The following is a 15,329-nucleotide window of genomic DNA, read 5'->3' on the forward strand; positions in this document are numbered from 1 at the left end:
AATTACAGAATATATATTTTTCATGTATATGAAATGTTACCAATGTGTCCAAATTTTGAGAATTGGAATCATATAGAGTGTGTCCTCTGACAGCAATTATATTGTTGAAAATTAATAGCAAACGACATGAAGAATTTGGAAATTTTTGGAAATTAAGTAGCATACTTCTACAACTGATTTATCAAAGAATAAATCTTTAGAAAACTCCTAACTAGACTGATCTAGATAAAAAGGAAACTGAAACTACTATATCAGAAATAGGAGACATTGCTGTACAGTCTACTAAAATAAGAGGTTAATAGGAAACATTATGAATACTTTTATATCAATATATTTATTAATTTAGATGAATGCATAAACTCCTTAAAAGACACAATAACCAGAGCTGACATAGCAATATAGAGAAACATCTGAGTAGCCCTATATTTTAAAAGAAATTAACCTTAAAATTAAAAATCTTCCCACAAAAAGAAAACTCCAAACCTAAGATATCTTCACTTATAAATTCTATCAAAAATTTGAGGGATAGTTAGAACCAATTTTTAAACATTTTCCCCAAAAGATAGCTTGTACAATATCCCACACTTAGTACATCAAAGAATTTATTACTCTTGTTGTTGTGTATTCAAGTCTCTCCTGTACTACCCTGAAGCCAACTTTTCAACTGTGTGTTATCAATGACTAGGATGATATTTGGTACAGAATTTGTGCAAAATAATGTATGCTGATATTTTTTTATGTTGATATTTTTAAGTAAATGTGTCAAAATTAATTTTATACTCCCACCAATAATAGACAAAAATTTTGATGATTTCACATTCTAACCAGCATTTTATGGTTATTTTTGATTTTAGCCATTTCTGAGGGCGATTCAATTCCTGTGTTGGGAAGATCTGTTGGAGGAGGGATAGGTTTCCCACTCCGGTATTCTTGGGCTTCCCTTGTGGCTCAGCTGGTAAAGAATCCACCTGCAATGCAGGAGACATATAGAGTGTTGAGTTGGGAAGATCCTCTGGAGCAGGTAAAAGGCTACCCACTCCAGTATTCTGGCCTGGAGAATTCCATGGAATGTATAGTCCATGGGGTCACAAAAAGTCAGACAAGACTGAGTGACTTGCACTTCATTTCTGATGGTGTATAGTGGTATTTCGTTTTGGTTTTAAACTTCATATCTTTCTGACTAATGATGTTGAGCTTTCTCACATGACCATATTTTCAGTTGTGTATTTTTCCCTTGTGAGATTCCTATTGAAGTCTTTTGCTCATTCTTTGACTTTTTAAAGTTTTTTTGTGTGTATGCATATTATATTTTAATTAAGTGAGATGAAATACCCCCACATTTATAGACAACTAGTTTAAAAACAGGAATATTGAAAATTTAAAACAATGTGGCTAAATTGCAATTTAAAATTGAGGTTAAGGAGCTCAATCAAGGTAAATCGATTCTTCAGTTAGTGTTGATCAGCAATGGAAGGAATGAAATCACTATGCCAAAGCAAGACAAAAACAATACATAACAAACAACCCCAAGCTAACCAAGTCACCAAATAGTGGCCGAAGGAATCTTCCATTAAAAAAAAAGTACCATGCAAATGTCAAGGGTAAAAAATTACATTGGTAGGTAACTTTCACTTGTGTGGGGTCCATTTTGTTTATTTAAAAAATTCCTCTGTATTTTATGCAGCAAAATTTTGCAAAGTAATTCTGAGGTCACTCACTCTAAAACTACAATTTAATTAGAAACAAAGCAAATACAAAAATAGATTTCTTACCTTCTTCATAAATGGAAGAGCTTACTATTATCAATAATTTCTGTAAAATATTTAAATATGTAAAGAAAATGCAGAGTTTTACAAAACAACCAAAAATAAGTCATATGTATAACAAGGACAGGCTATGAGGTGAGAGAAACCTGTTAAACCTAAAACTGATTTTGCTACAGTTTAAATGTTTGCATGCATACTCAGTTGCTTCAGTTTTGTCCAACTCTTTGCAACCCAATGGACTATAGCCCACCAGGCTCCTTTGTCTATGGGATTCTCCAGCAAAAAAACTGGAGTGGGTTGCCAAATTTCCACAAAAGTGTAATCAATACCAATTGCCTGAAATATTAATGTCTGGCTACTGTCTTTCAAATTTGCATGGCATGAAATTTGCACAGAAACCAATGTGAAGAGAATAAAATTCTCAGTATTTAACCTATAAACATTCTGTACTGATGGTATAAAGGCAGTGACAAGGAGAAGCACAGATAATCTGGGTTATAGAAAAATTGATAGCAAGTAGTATTTATGTAACAGTAATGTGAGGAGTTCATGGACTTACTAAAAACTTATTGAAAATACAACCAATTAAGTTTTCTGGAAATGGTTCTATGGATATACAGCAAATGAACTGACATTTATTCAAGAAAATCTACTAAAACTCAGTATACTACATTTCTGGCACTTGACGCATAATGCATTTTCTCTGAGCCTATGTGAGGAAACTCTGCTTTGAGTGAAGGTGGCCAAGATCTCAGGGCTCCCTTTCACTCAAGCTCCCTATTGAGGACTACAATATATTCCTGGGAAGGGCAAGGCAAGGTAAGCCAGGGCAGGGCAACAGCATTTCTTAATGCATCCTCCAGCCTGCTGTAGAGGCTAAGTTCATAGATAGTGCCACCAAGAGATATGCTTCCTTCTTCCTCATAGCCTCCATTCATGTGATAGAGGCAGAAGCTTAGATACTGTAAAATAAATTTTTATTGAAGCATATTTGATTTATAATATTACATTAGCTTCAGATATAGAGCATAGTGATTCAATATTTTTTATAGATTATACTCCATTAAAAGTTATTACAAAATAATTACTTTGGTTACTTTTGTGTTTTGGCTATTATAAATAGTGCTACTATGAGCATTGGGTTATGTGTATTTTTTAGAATTAATGTTTTCTTTTTTTGGAATATACTCTGCAGTGGAATTACTGGATCATATGATAGTTCTATTTTCAATTTCTGAGGAATCTCCATACAGTTTTTCATAGTGGTTGCAACAGTTTACCTTCCCACCAACAATTACCTTTTTCCCACATTCTCACTGACATTTTTTATTTGTAGACTTTTTGATAATAGCCATTCTAACAGGTGAGATGATACTCATCGTGGCTTTGATTTGCATTTCCCTGATGATTACTGATGTTGAGCATCTTTTCATGTGTCTATTGGTCTTTTATATATCTCCTTTGCAGAAATATGTTTTCAGGCTTTCTGCTGTTTTTGGATTTTTTTTTTTTGAGGTGCTGTATGAGCTGTTTTAACCCTATATGCAAAAAAAGAAAAAGAGACTCAGATGTATAGAACAGACAATTAAATTATTACAACTTTTTTTTCCAATTTAGATGGTTGTCTTTTTGTTAATGGTTTTTTGTCTTTTGTTAATGGTTTCCTTTGCTGTGTAAAAGCTTTTAAATTTAACTACATCCTGTTTATTTTTATATTTCTTTATTTTGCCTTAGATGACAGACCCCAAAAATATTGTTACAATTTATGTCAAAGACTGTTTTTCCTATGTTCTCTTCTAGGGGTGTTATGGTTTTAGATCTTACATTTAGGTCTTTAATTCATTTTGAGTTTATCTAGTGTATGATGTGAGAAAATACTCTAATATCATTCTTATATATGTAGCTGTCCAGTTTTCCCAGGACCATTATTGAAGAGACTGTCTTTTTTCCAGTGTATATTATTGTCTCCTTTGCTATGGATTAATTGACTGCAAGTTCAGTTCAGTTCAGTCTCTTAAGTCGTGTCCAGCTCTTTGCGACCCCATGAATTGTAGCATGCCAGGCCTCCCTGTCCAGTCACAAACTCCCGGAGTTTACTCAAACACATGTCCATCAAGTCAGTGATGCCATCCAGCCATCTCATCCTCTGTCATCCCCTTCTCCTCCTGCCCCCAGTCCCTCCCAGCATCAGGGTCTTTTCCAGTGAGTCAACTCTTTGCATGAGGTGGCCAAAGTATTGGAGTTTCAGCTTCAGCATCAGTCCTTCCAATGAGCACCCAGGACTGATCTGCTTCAGGATAGACTGGTTGGATCTCCATGCAGTCCAAGGGACTCAAGAGTCTTCTCCAACACTACAGTTCAAAAGCATCAATTCTTCAGCACTCAGCTTTCTTCACAGTCCAACTCTCGCATCCATGTATGACTACTGGAAAAACCATAGCCTTGACAAGACGAACTTTTGTTGGTAAAGTAATGTCTCTGCTTTTTAATATGCTATCTAGGTTGGTCATAACTTTCCTACCAAGGAGTAAGCGTCTTTTCATTTCATGGCTGCAATCACCATCTGCAGTGATTTTGGAGCCCCCCCAAATAAAGTCTGACATTCTTTCCACTGTTTCCCCATCTATTTCCCATGAACTGATGGGACCAGATGTCATGATCTTAGTTTTCTGAATGTTGAGCTTTAAGCCAATTTTTTCACTCTCCTCTTTCTCTTTCATCAAGAGGCTTTCTAGTTCCTCTTCACTTTCTGCCATAAGGGTGGTGTCATCTGCACATCTGAGATTATTGATATTTCTCCTGGCAGTCTTGATTCCAGCTTGTGCTTCATCTAGCCCAGTGTTTCTCATGATGTACTTTGCATATAAGTTAAATAAGGCAAGTGTGTGGGTTTATTTCTGGGCTGTCTATTCTGCTCCATTGATCTATGTGTCCATTTTTGTGCCAGTACCATACCATTTTGATTACTGCAGCTTTGAAGTCTGAAATCAGGGAGAGTGATACCTTCAACTTTGTTCTTTTTTTTCTCAAGATTGCTTTGGCAATTCAAGGTCTTTTATGGTTCCATATAAATTTTAGCATTATTTGTTCTAATTTTGTGAAACTTATCACAGTCATTTTGGTAAGGATTGCTTTAAATCTACAGATTGCTTTAGGTAGTATGGAGAATTTTAACAATATTAATTCTTCCAAACCAAGAGTATGGGATATTTTCCCATTTCTTTATATCATCTTCAGTTTTCTTGATCACTTTGTTTTTCAGAGTATAGGTTTTTCACCTCTTTGTTTAAATTTATTCCTAGGTATTTTGTTTTTTGATGTGATTTTAAACCTGATTATTTTCTTGATTTCTCTTTCTGTTTGTTCATTATTAATATATAAACAGCAACAGATTTTTGTATATTAATCTTGTATCCTACAACTTTAATGAATTAATTTATTAGTTCTACATTCTTTGGTAAAGACTTTAGAGTTTTCTATATATAGTATCATGTAACCTGCAAATAGTAACAGTTTTAGTTTTTCCCTTCCAATTTGGATGCCTTTAATTTCTTTTTCTTATCTTATTCCTGTGGCTAGAATTTCCAATAATATGTTAAATAGAAGTGATGAGAGTGAGTATCTTTGTCTTATTCATGAATTAGGAGAAAAGACTTTCATCTTTTCCTCCACTAAATATGATGTTAGCTATGGGTTTGTAATAAATTGCCTTTATTATTTTGAATATATTCCCTTTTACCAACTTGATGAGAGTTTTTTTTATCATGTGTAGTGTTTTATTTTGTCAAATTCACTTTTTGCATCTATTGAAATGATTGTGATTTTTTTTTTCCTTTGTTGCTATGGTATATCACATTGATTTATGGATATTGAACCATATTGTTTTATTCTTGGAATAAATCCCACTTGAATATGGTATATGATCCTTTATATATATTGTTGTATATAATTTACTAATATTTTGTTGAGAATTTTTGCATATATATTAATCAAAGGTATTGGCCTGCAATTTTCTTTCTTTGTAGTATCTTTGTCTAGTTTTAGTATCAGGATAATGGTGGTTTCATATTATAAATTTAGGAGTATTTTGTCCTCTTCATTTTTTTGGGAATAGTTTTAGAAGAATAGGTATTATCTCTCCTTATATGTTTGGTAGAATACTCCTTTGAAGCTGTTTGGTCCTGGGCTTTTGTTTCCTGTGAATTTTGTTTTTTAAAAAATTATTTTTACAAATAAAATTTCACTACCAGTAATTGGTCTGTTTGAATTGTCTGTTTCTTCTTGATTCAGTCTTGGCAGGTTGTTTGTTTCTAGAAACTTGTTTATTTCTTCCAGGTTGTCCAGGTTGTTTGTATATAACTATAGCATTCTCTTATAACTTGTGTGTGTGTGTGTGTTTGTGTGTGTGTGTGTGTGGACTCTGTGGTGGTTTGGTTTTTTTTTTTTGTAATTTGTAATTTTGTTTATTTGGGTCCTCTCTCTTTTCTTCTTGGTAAGCCTGGATAAATGTCGATCAATCTTGTTTTAAAAAAATCAGTACTTGGTTTCACTGATATTTTCTATTGTCATTTTCACCTGCACTTACTTCCTCATTGATCTTTATTTTTTCCTTCCTTCTACTGAGTCTTTGTTCTTCTTTTTCTTCTTCCTTTAGATGATAGATTATGTTGTCTACTTAAGATTATTTTGTTTTCTTGAGAAAGACACATGTTGTTATAGAATTCCCTTGTATAACTGCTTTTGCTGTATCCCATAAATTTTTTAAAAATTCTGTTTTCATTTTCATTTGTGTCATTTTTTTTCTGATTTACTCTTTGATTCCTTTATTGATACATTGTTTTCTTAGTATCATGTTGTTTAGTCTCCATGTGTTTGTTCTTTTTTCATTTTTCTTTCTGTAATTGATTTTTGGTTGTATACTTCTATAGATGGATAATACAGAATGTAATTTCTGTCTTTTAAGTTTGTTAAGACTTGTCTGTGGCCTGTAATATAATCTATCCTGGAGAGTATTTCAGATGCATTTGTAAGGAATTATACTGTTTTTGGATGGAATGTCCTATAGATATCCATAAAGTCCAACTGGTCTATTGTGTCATTTAAGACCACAGTTGCCTTATTGATTTTCTGCCAGATAATCTGTTCATTGATGTAAGTAGAGTGTTAAAGTCCTTCACTGTTACTGTATTATTTCTAGTTGCTCCCTTCACATTTGTTAATATTTTCTTTATATATTTTGGTGGCCCTGTGTTGTGTGCATTTGTTAATGAGTATAATATCCTTCTATTGTATTGATCCCTTTATCATTACATAATGCTCTTCTTTCCTTTTGTTGTAACCCTTGTTTTAGAGTCTACTTTTTCTGATATGAGTATTGCAACTTCCACTTTCGCATCATTTCCTTTTGCATGGAATGTCTTTTTCCACCCCCTCAGTTTCAGTCTTTGTGTGTCTTTAGCTCTGAAATGAGTCTGCTGTAAGCAGCCTATAGATGGGTCTGGTATTTTATCCAATCAACAATCTTATGTCTTTTGATTGGAGCATTTAAAGTAATTACTGATAGGTATGTACTTTCTGCCATTTTGTTTCTTATTTTCCAGTTGTATTTGAAGTTCTTTGTTATTTTTGTTTCTTCCCTTTTGGTTTTATGCTTTTCTTTGGTGGTTTTTTATTTGTGCTTACCATGCACTCACATATGCTGACCTGTATATATTTTTGTTTTAAATTGATTGTCATTTAAGCTCAGATACTTTCTAAAAGGTTAACAGTTTTTACTCTGCTGCCTACATTTTGGGGCTTTTATTTCATATTTTGCATCTTCATGCTTATTTCTTAGCTGTTTATGGTAACTGCAGATGCTTGTATAATTTTTTTGACTTTTATTCTTTCCAGTAGCTTATTTAAGTGGTTTAACCTCTGTCCTTATGATATATTTGCCTTTCTTACTGGGATTTTTCCTTTCCTGTAGATCTTTACTTTTTTTTTTCCATTTTAACAATATCCTTTAACATTTATTTTAGAGTAGGTTTAGTATTGATAAACTCATTTAGTTTTTGCTTGTCTGAGAAATCCTTTACCTCTCCTTCTTTTCTAAGTGACGATCTTTCTGGGTAGAGCATCCTAGGTTACAGGTTTTTACCCTTTCACCACTTTGCATATATCATATACTCAATTCTGACCTACAAAGTTGATGCAGAAAAGATAGCCTTATGGAAATTCCCTTTAATATGACTTTTTCTCTTGCAGCCTATAGAATTCACTTAGCTTTAATGTTTTCCATTTTAACTAAATGCCTTGGGCTCATCTTGTTTTGGGCCATCTGTGCTTCCTGAACTTGGATTCCTATTTTCTTTTTCAGATTGAGAGCATTTTCAGCCACCATTTCATGAAGCATATTTTTGATTCTCTTCTCTCTCTTCTCTTTCTGGTACTCCTATAATTTAAATGTTGATACACTTAATGTTATTATTCCAGATATCTCCAAAAGAAGAACTCACTTTGGATTAGATTGATCTCAAACATTGAAATAAAGAACATTCATATAAATAAGAAAAATTTTATTTGATTGAGATCCAATTATATTCTATTAATAGAAGAAAAACTTTATATTCAAATATACAAATAGATTGAAGTAAAAGGAAAGAAAAAAAATATCATGCAAACTAAAACCATAAGAAAAGTGTGGTGGTTATATTAATATCAGACGAAATGGAATTTAGTGATAAAGATAGTTTAAAAATGTGGGAGTGCACATTTCTTGAATATACTAAAATCTATTGAATTGTTAAGTTTATAAATGTATAGGGTTGTATTTTCACTAGTTGCATGTAATCCCTCTAAATGCATTCATTTCAGTTCAATCACACATTCATTCTGAGTCTTTGCTACCCCATAGACTGCAGCACTCCAATGTTCCCTGTCCATCACCAACTCCTGGAGCTTGCTCAAACTCAGGTTCATCAAGTCGGTGATGCCATCCAACCATCTCATCCTCTGTCATCCCCTTCTCCTCCTGTCTTCAATCTTTCCCAGCATCAGGGTCTTTTCGAATGAGTCAGTTCTTCACATCAAGTGGCCAAAGTATTGGAGCTTCAGCTTTTTAGCATCAGTCCTTCCAATGAAAATTCTTTATGATGAACTGATTGGATCTCCTTGAAGTCCAAGGGACTCTCAAGAGTCTTCTCCAACACCACAGCTCAAAAACATCACTTCTTCAGCACTCAGCTTTCTTTATGGCCCAACTCTCATATCCATTCATGACTACTGGAAAAACCATAGCTTTGACTAGATTAATCTTTGTTGGCAAATAAATATCTCTGTTTTTTAATATGCTGTCTAGGTTGGTCATAGCTATTCTTCCAAGGAGCAAGCATTATTTAATTTCATGGCTGCAGAAACTATTTGCAGTGATTTTGGAGCCCAGAAAAATAAAGTCTGTCACTGTTTCCATTGTATCCCCATCTAATTGCCATGATGTGATGTGACCAGATGCCATGATCTTAGTGTTTTGAATGTTGAGTTTTATGCCAGCTTTTTCACTCTTCTCTTTTCACTTTCATCAAGAGGCTCTTCAGTTCCTCCTTGCTTTCTGCCATTAGGGTGGTGTCATCTGCATATCTGAGGTTATTGATCTTTCTCCTGGCAGTCTTGATTCCAGTTTGTGCTTCATCCAGCCTGACATTTTGCATTATGTACTCTGCATATAAGTTAAATAAGCAGGGTGACAATACACAGCCTCGATGTACTCCTTTCCCGATTTGGAACCAGTCTGTTGTTTCATGTCCAGTTCTAACTGTTGCTTCTTGAGCTGTATAGAGGTTTCTTAGGAGGCTGGTAAGGTGGTCTGGTATTCCCATCTCCTTAGGAATTTTCTATAGTTTATTGTGATCCACATATCAAAGGTTTTGGCATAGTCAATAAAGCAGAAGTAGATGTTTTTCTGGAACTCTCTTGCTTTTTCGATGATGCAGTGGATGTTGGTAATTTGATCTCTGGTTCCTCCGCCTTTTCTAAACCCAGCTAGAACATCTGGAAGTTCTCAGTTCACATACTATTGAAGCCTCACTTGGAGAATTTTGAGCATTACTTTGCTAGCGTGTGAGATGAGTGCAATTGGGTGGTAGTTTGAGCATTCTTTGGCATTGCCTTCGTTTGGGGTTGGAATGAAAACTGACCTTTTCCAGTCCTGTGGCCACTGCTGAGTTTTCCAAATTTGCTGTCATACTGAGTATAGCACTTTAACAGCAGCATCTTTTAGGATTTGAAATAGCTCAGCTGGAATTCTACCACCTCCACTAGCTTTGTTCATAGTGATACTTCCTGAGGCCCACTTGACTTAAGACTCCAGGATGTCTGGCTCTACATGAGTGATCACACCATAGTGGTTGTCTACGTCATTAGGGTCTTTTTTGTATAGTTCTTCTGTGTATTCTTGCCACCTTGTCTTAATATCTTCTGCTTCTCTTATGTCCATACCATTTCTGTCCTTTATTGTGACCATCTTTACATGAAATGTTCTTTTGGTATCTCTAATCTTCTTGAAGAGATCTCTCATCTTTCCTATTCTATGGTTTTCTTCTATTTCTTTGCATTGATAACTGAGGAAGGCTTTCTTATCTCTCCTTGTTATTCTTTGGAACTCTGCATTCAAATGGGTGTATATTTCCTTTTCCTTTGCCTTTAACTTCTCTTCTTTTCTCAGCTATTCTCCTTATATAACCATTTTGCCTTTTTGCATTTGTTTATTGGGGAATGGTTTTGATCACTGTCTCCTGTACAATGTCATGAACCTCTGTCCATAGTTATTCAGAACTAAATGCATTAGAGTTATTTTTAAATATTCATACAAAGCAAAATAATTTAAATATAATCCTAAAGGTAAAAAGATAGCAATTGTCCTCTTCAGTTTAAAATTTTTATATTCATCAAACAACCCTATTATTATACTCTTCTTTTTTCAGGTGATGAAACTAAAGTGATTTGCCTGACATCAGTTGTCAGTGAGAGACTTAGAACTGGCATGTTAGAATTTGGACTTATTTTATTCATATATTTAACTTGACTGTCTGCCACGTGTAAAAAATTCTACTTGAAATTGAGGATCCAGTGGAAAATAAAGACAGAAATGGATCCTGTCTTCTTAGGTGTTTCAGTTCCACTGAATAAGGACAGTATTCTAATAACCACAACTGTGGTGAGAGTTATAAAAAGTAAGATAGAGGAGAAGTAATTTGGCAGTGGAAGGAAGTAATACAAGACCCTCTTGTGACAATGACAAGTGAGTTGAGTTCTGATGGAAGACAAGGCAGGTAGGAAGAGGTGGAGAGAGCATTTCTTGTAGTATCATAGTGGATCTCTGGTTTGAGGGAGCAGAATTCATTTGTCCAATAAAAAAGAAGCTTGTTTGGCCCACTGAATTACCCAGTAACTTACATTGTAGGATTCTTTTTAAAATGCAAAATTCAGTTTCCTTGGGTAGGAATTATCTCGGTAAGATAGAATTTATTTTAAATTCTGTATGTCCCATGTCTTTCCACATACTTGTTATTTCTTTGTAAACATTGCTTTTGGGTTTAAAGCTTTTGAAATAAGTAATACTTGAATGATACCATATCTTCAAGTCCAACAGATTCAGTATGGAGTAGTTTTTATGATAATCTTAATTTTTCCTTTTTGTTATGGAAGATTACCATGTTAAATAAAAAGCTTCAATACAAAATCATATATCCAAATTGTGAGCAAGTTCTAGAGTTAGGCATTTTTATACTGCAAAATGGAGAAGCCCAGATTTTCATTCAATCTTTGATGTTCTTACCAGCATCTTATTTTAATATACTTTTTCTTTATCTTTAGCCAGCAAATGTAGAACAGCTAAAATACAATGTTAAAGACTCAGTGGTGCATATCTGATTGAATAACCAATAAACAAAATACAGTGTTTCATTTTCCCTGAAACTGCAGGCCTTATTTTTGCAAAGACAGATCATGAAGGCAAAACACAGGTCTGATCCAAGGATTTGATTGTTTAATTTCTTCTTCCTGAATTTCTCTCTTGTCCTGTATGTTCTAGTCATGTCTTCTTCCACAAGTTGCTTAAAATGTCTGGGTGTCTAAGGAACAAATTGTGAAAGAACCTCCTCTGTGTATTCTACTGTTAGGTAGTTAGAATAGGGAAATGGAGTCCAGAATGGTGGTGGCTAAAAGACCTGGAAGGGAAAAGCCCGTGAAAATAGAACAAAGGAAGTTCCAAGAGGACCGGAGTGAAGGCCTCAGGTAGAACAAACAGCATTCCTGGCTGGCCCAATTTACATAGGACAGGCCCAGGGAGAGAGAAACAAATAGAAAGAAGAGTCAAAGCTCTTCTCTCTCTCTCCTGCCTGCTGGGGCGCTTTTCTCTTCACGTCTTTGGATCGATGTGCGCTCACGCCTTGAGGATGGATTTTGCTGCTATCATCTAAATAAAATAGAGCTGTAACACTGAACTGTAACACTGATTTGTCTAAGAGCTATAACATGGTCCATTTGAGACCTGAGAGCTATAACATGGTCTGTCCAAGACCTGAGAGCTGTGACACGCTAAGGTCTTTAATGTCTGTCACTCCAAATCTTTGTTGTGATGAGACAGAACCAAGAAGAATACAGTTGCCTGACACTACCAATATGAAACTGATTTGAAGTGAGAGAAAGTATAGAAAGTTTGTAAATGGATTATTTTATGCAGTAATAATAATAAGAAACTAGGCCTCTGTCTTTTGACATCTAACATGTAGACTAAGGTGACAGCACTGATCTATAGATCAATTCTATTGAATTCACAAACATGCTTTAGAATTTTAAAAATTAGTCTATCAACATTTGAAACTTAAGTGTTACTTATATAAAAGTGGAGGTTTAGTTTCTCATAAACACATCAGACAATCTGGTAGTACTGGGTCAACAATAATTCACTGGAATGGCAATTGTGCCTTTTAAAAAAAGCTGGGAACTCTAGTTTGTCACCATATCCATCTTGCCTTTTTCATTTATTTACATAACTTGCTAAACAGCCTTAGGCATTTGATTGTTTTTTCAGCACCTGAATTACTGCTCGTTGTGTGCAAGAAAGTAGAATTGAACATGTTAAGAACTCTTCAGAGGCTGATATTTTTACTTGCAAGGTAGCCCGTTAGACTTGCTTCAGTTTTATGAATTCTGGCAGAAGACACGAGACTCTTGGGTCAGAGACAAAGGACTTTATTAAAGCAGTAGCCTGAGTATCAGCATTTTGTTTTACTAATTCTATGAACCCAAATTCCTACAGGTTGCTTTGTGTATGATATTGATGGAAATCTGACCTACGTACAGATTCTGTTTTCATGCATTCCAGATCAGGAACAAGTTTTTACGGATGAAAGAAATTTTAGAATTTTGAGTGGTTGGAATGTTGAAGGCTAATTGAATATAGACTTGTTATTTAACTAGTCTTTTATTAGATATATATCAGGAATATGTATGTGAAATTTTTGTGTATGTTTTATCAAATTAAGGTGATTTTAAATTTTCTTATTTTGAGATAATTTTAGATTAACAGAATTACAAACATAATAGAATTTCGGAAACTTTTCACCCCCTTTCCCTTATGTTAACATCTTATTTAATCATAAGACTCTTGCCAAAGCTAACAAATCAATCATGTACATACTATTAGATAAACTACAAAATTTATTCAGATTTCACCAGGTATTTCATTTATTTCTGTTCTTCTGGCCCAGGATTCAACCCAGCATCTCATATTGCATTTAGTTCCCATGTTTCCCCAGTTTTCATCATCGATGAGTTGCTCAGTCTTTCTTCGTATATTATTGTCTTGACTCTTATGAAGGTAATTGATCACTATATTAGAACATTCCTTAATTTGTGTTTGATGTTTTGTAAGGTTAATTTAGGGTTATTCATTAATAGAAAGAATACTGCAGAGGTAATGTGTCCCCATTAATGTATCATCAGGGGCACACAATGTCAGTATATACTGCTAGTAATATTATGGTTTACCACTTGGCCCAGATTTTCCACTGTAAAGTCTACTCTTTTTTTTTTTTTTCTTTGTAGTTACTAAATATTTTGGAAGAGATTCTTTGAGATTTTGCAAGTGCCCTTTTCTGCTTAAAGTTCTGCTCATTATATTAAGTATTCATTAGGATCTTGCCTACAGCAATGAATATTACAGTGTTCTCCCATTGATTTTCAATTTCCCTCATTCTTCCTGCATTTATTAATTGAAATTCTTCTATAAAAATAGTTGTGGACTTCCTGGTGGCTCTGTGTGGTAAAGAATCTGCCTGTCAATGCAGAAGACAGTTTCAGTCTCTGGTCTGGGAAGATCCTACATGCTATGAAGCAACTAGGCCCATGGGCCACAACTACTAAGCCTGTGCTCTGAAACTTGGGAACCGCAACCATTGAGCCCATGTGCTGCAACTACTGAAGGCTGTGTGCCCTAGAGCCTCTGCTCTGCAATGAGATAAGCCCCTGAAATGAAAAGCCTGGGCACTGTGATGAAGAGTAGCCCCTGTCCTCTACAATTAGAGAAAAGTCCGTGTGAAGGAACGAAGACTCAGCACAGCCAAAAATAAATAAATAAAATTATATTAAAAAGAATAGTTGGCCTTTTTACTTATTTATGTCAGTGTGATCTCATGTATATTTTTTTTGGTGGGGGGAATAACGCAGTTCTATTGTTTATTTTCATGCTCAACTTCTTCCAACTATTGCCATTAGAGATTCTTTTTATTGGCCTCTTTGCGCTTTCAAATGTCCTCATTATTTTTTCTTTTTGATTAGTTCCTTTCTTCCTTTCTTTCTGGCACCACAAGATACTCTAGGCTTACATTTTCCCTGTGCCAGGCCTGTATCCTGCAGAGGGAATTAAGCAGAGCCCAAGTTCTGTCTCCATAGTGACTCTAGAGTTTGCTTTCTGAAACAGTGTTCATAGAAGAAAGGATATGAAGTGTTTCTGTGTTTTTGAACCAGTTGTTCTGATTCCTAAACCAGGACCTGAGTAGTCTTTTCTTTATCATAAATCCCTATCTCTCTCTCCACTTTGATATGTTTCCCATTCTCTATCCTCTTTTATTTCTTCCAGTTTCATTAAAGTAGAATTGAGATAGAGCCTGTATAAGTTTAAGGTATATGCCATAATGCTTTGATTTACAAGTCATAAAGGCTTTAAATAAAGAAGTTAGTGAAAGAAAAACTAATGAAAATGTTAAATGTGTGGAAAATGATATGAAGAAATAAAAGAATTGATCTACAGAAAAGCTAAATTGAAAAATAATTCAATAAATTGTTTCATAAAAATATTAAGACTATCAAAAATGAGAGAAGACAGAAATACAAATGATGCTGGGAATAAGCTTGGAGAAACAAATATAGATAGGGTTGAAATAATTATTATGATGTAGGAAAATTTAATTGAAATTATTGTTTTTTAAAGAAAATATTCATATGAAATTAAATTAAGAAAGAAAAATAAAGAAAGAAAAAAAGACAATAAACAATTGAAATTTAAAATGTCAAAAATTGTTT

This window comes from Odocoileus virginianus, chromosome 14, assembly GCF_023699985.2.
Source record: "Odocoileus virginianus isolate 20LAN1187 ecotype Illinois chromosome 14, Ovbor_1.2, whole genome shotgun sequence".
NCBI lineage: Eukaryota > Metazoa > Chordata > Mammalia > Artiodactyla > Cervidae > Odocoileus > Odocoileus virginianus.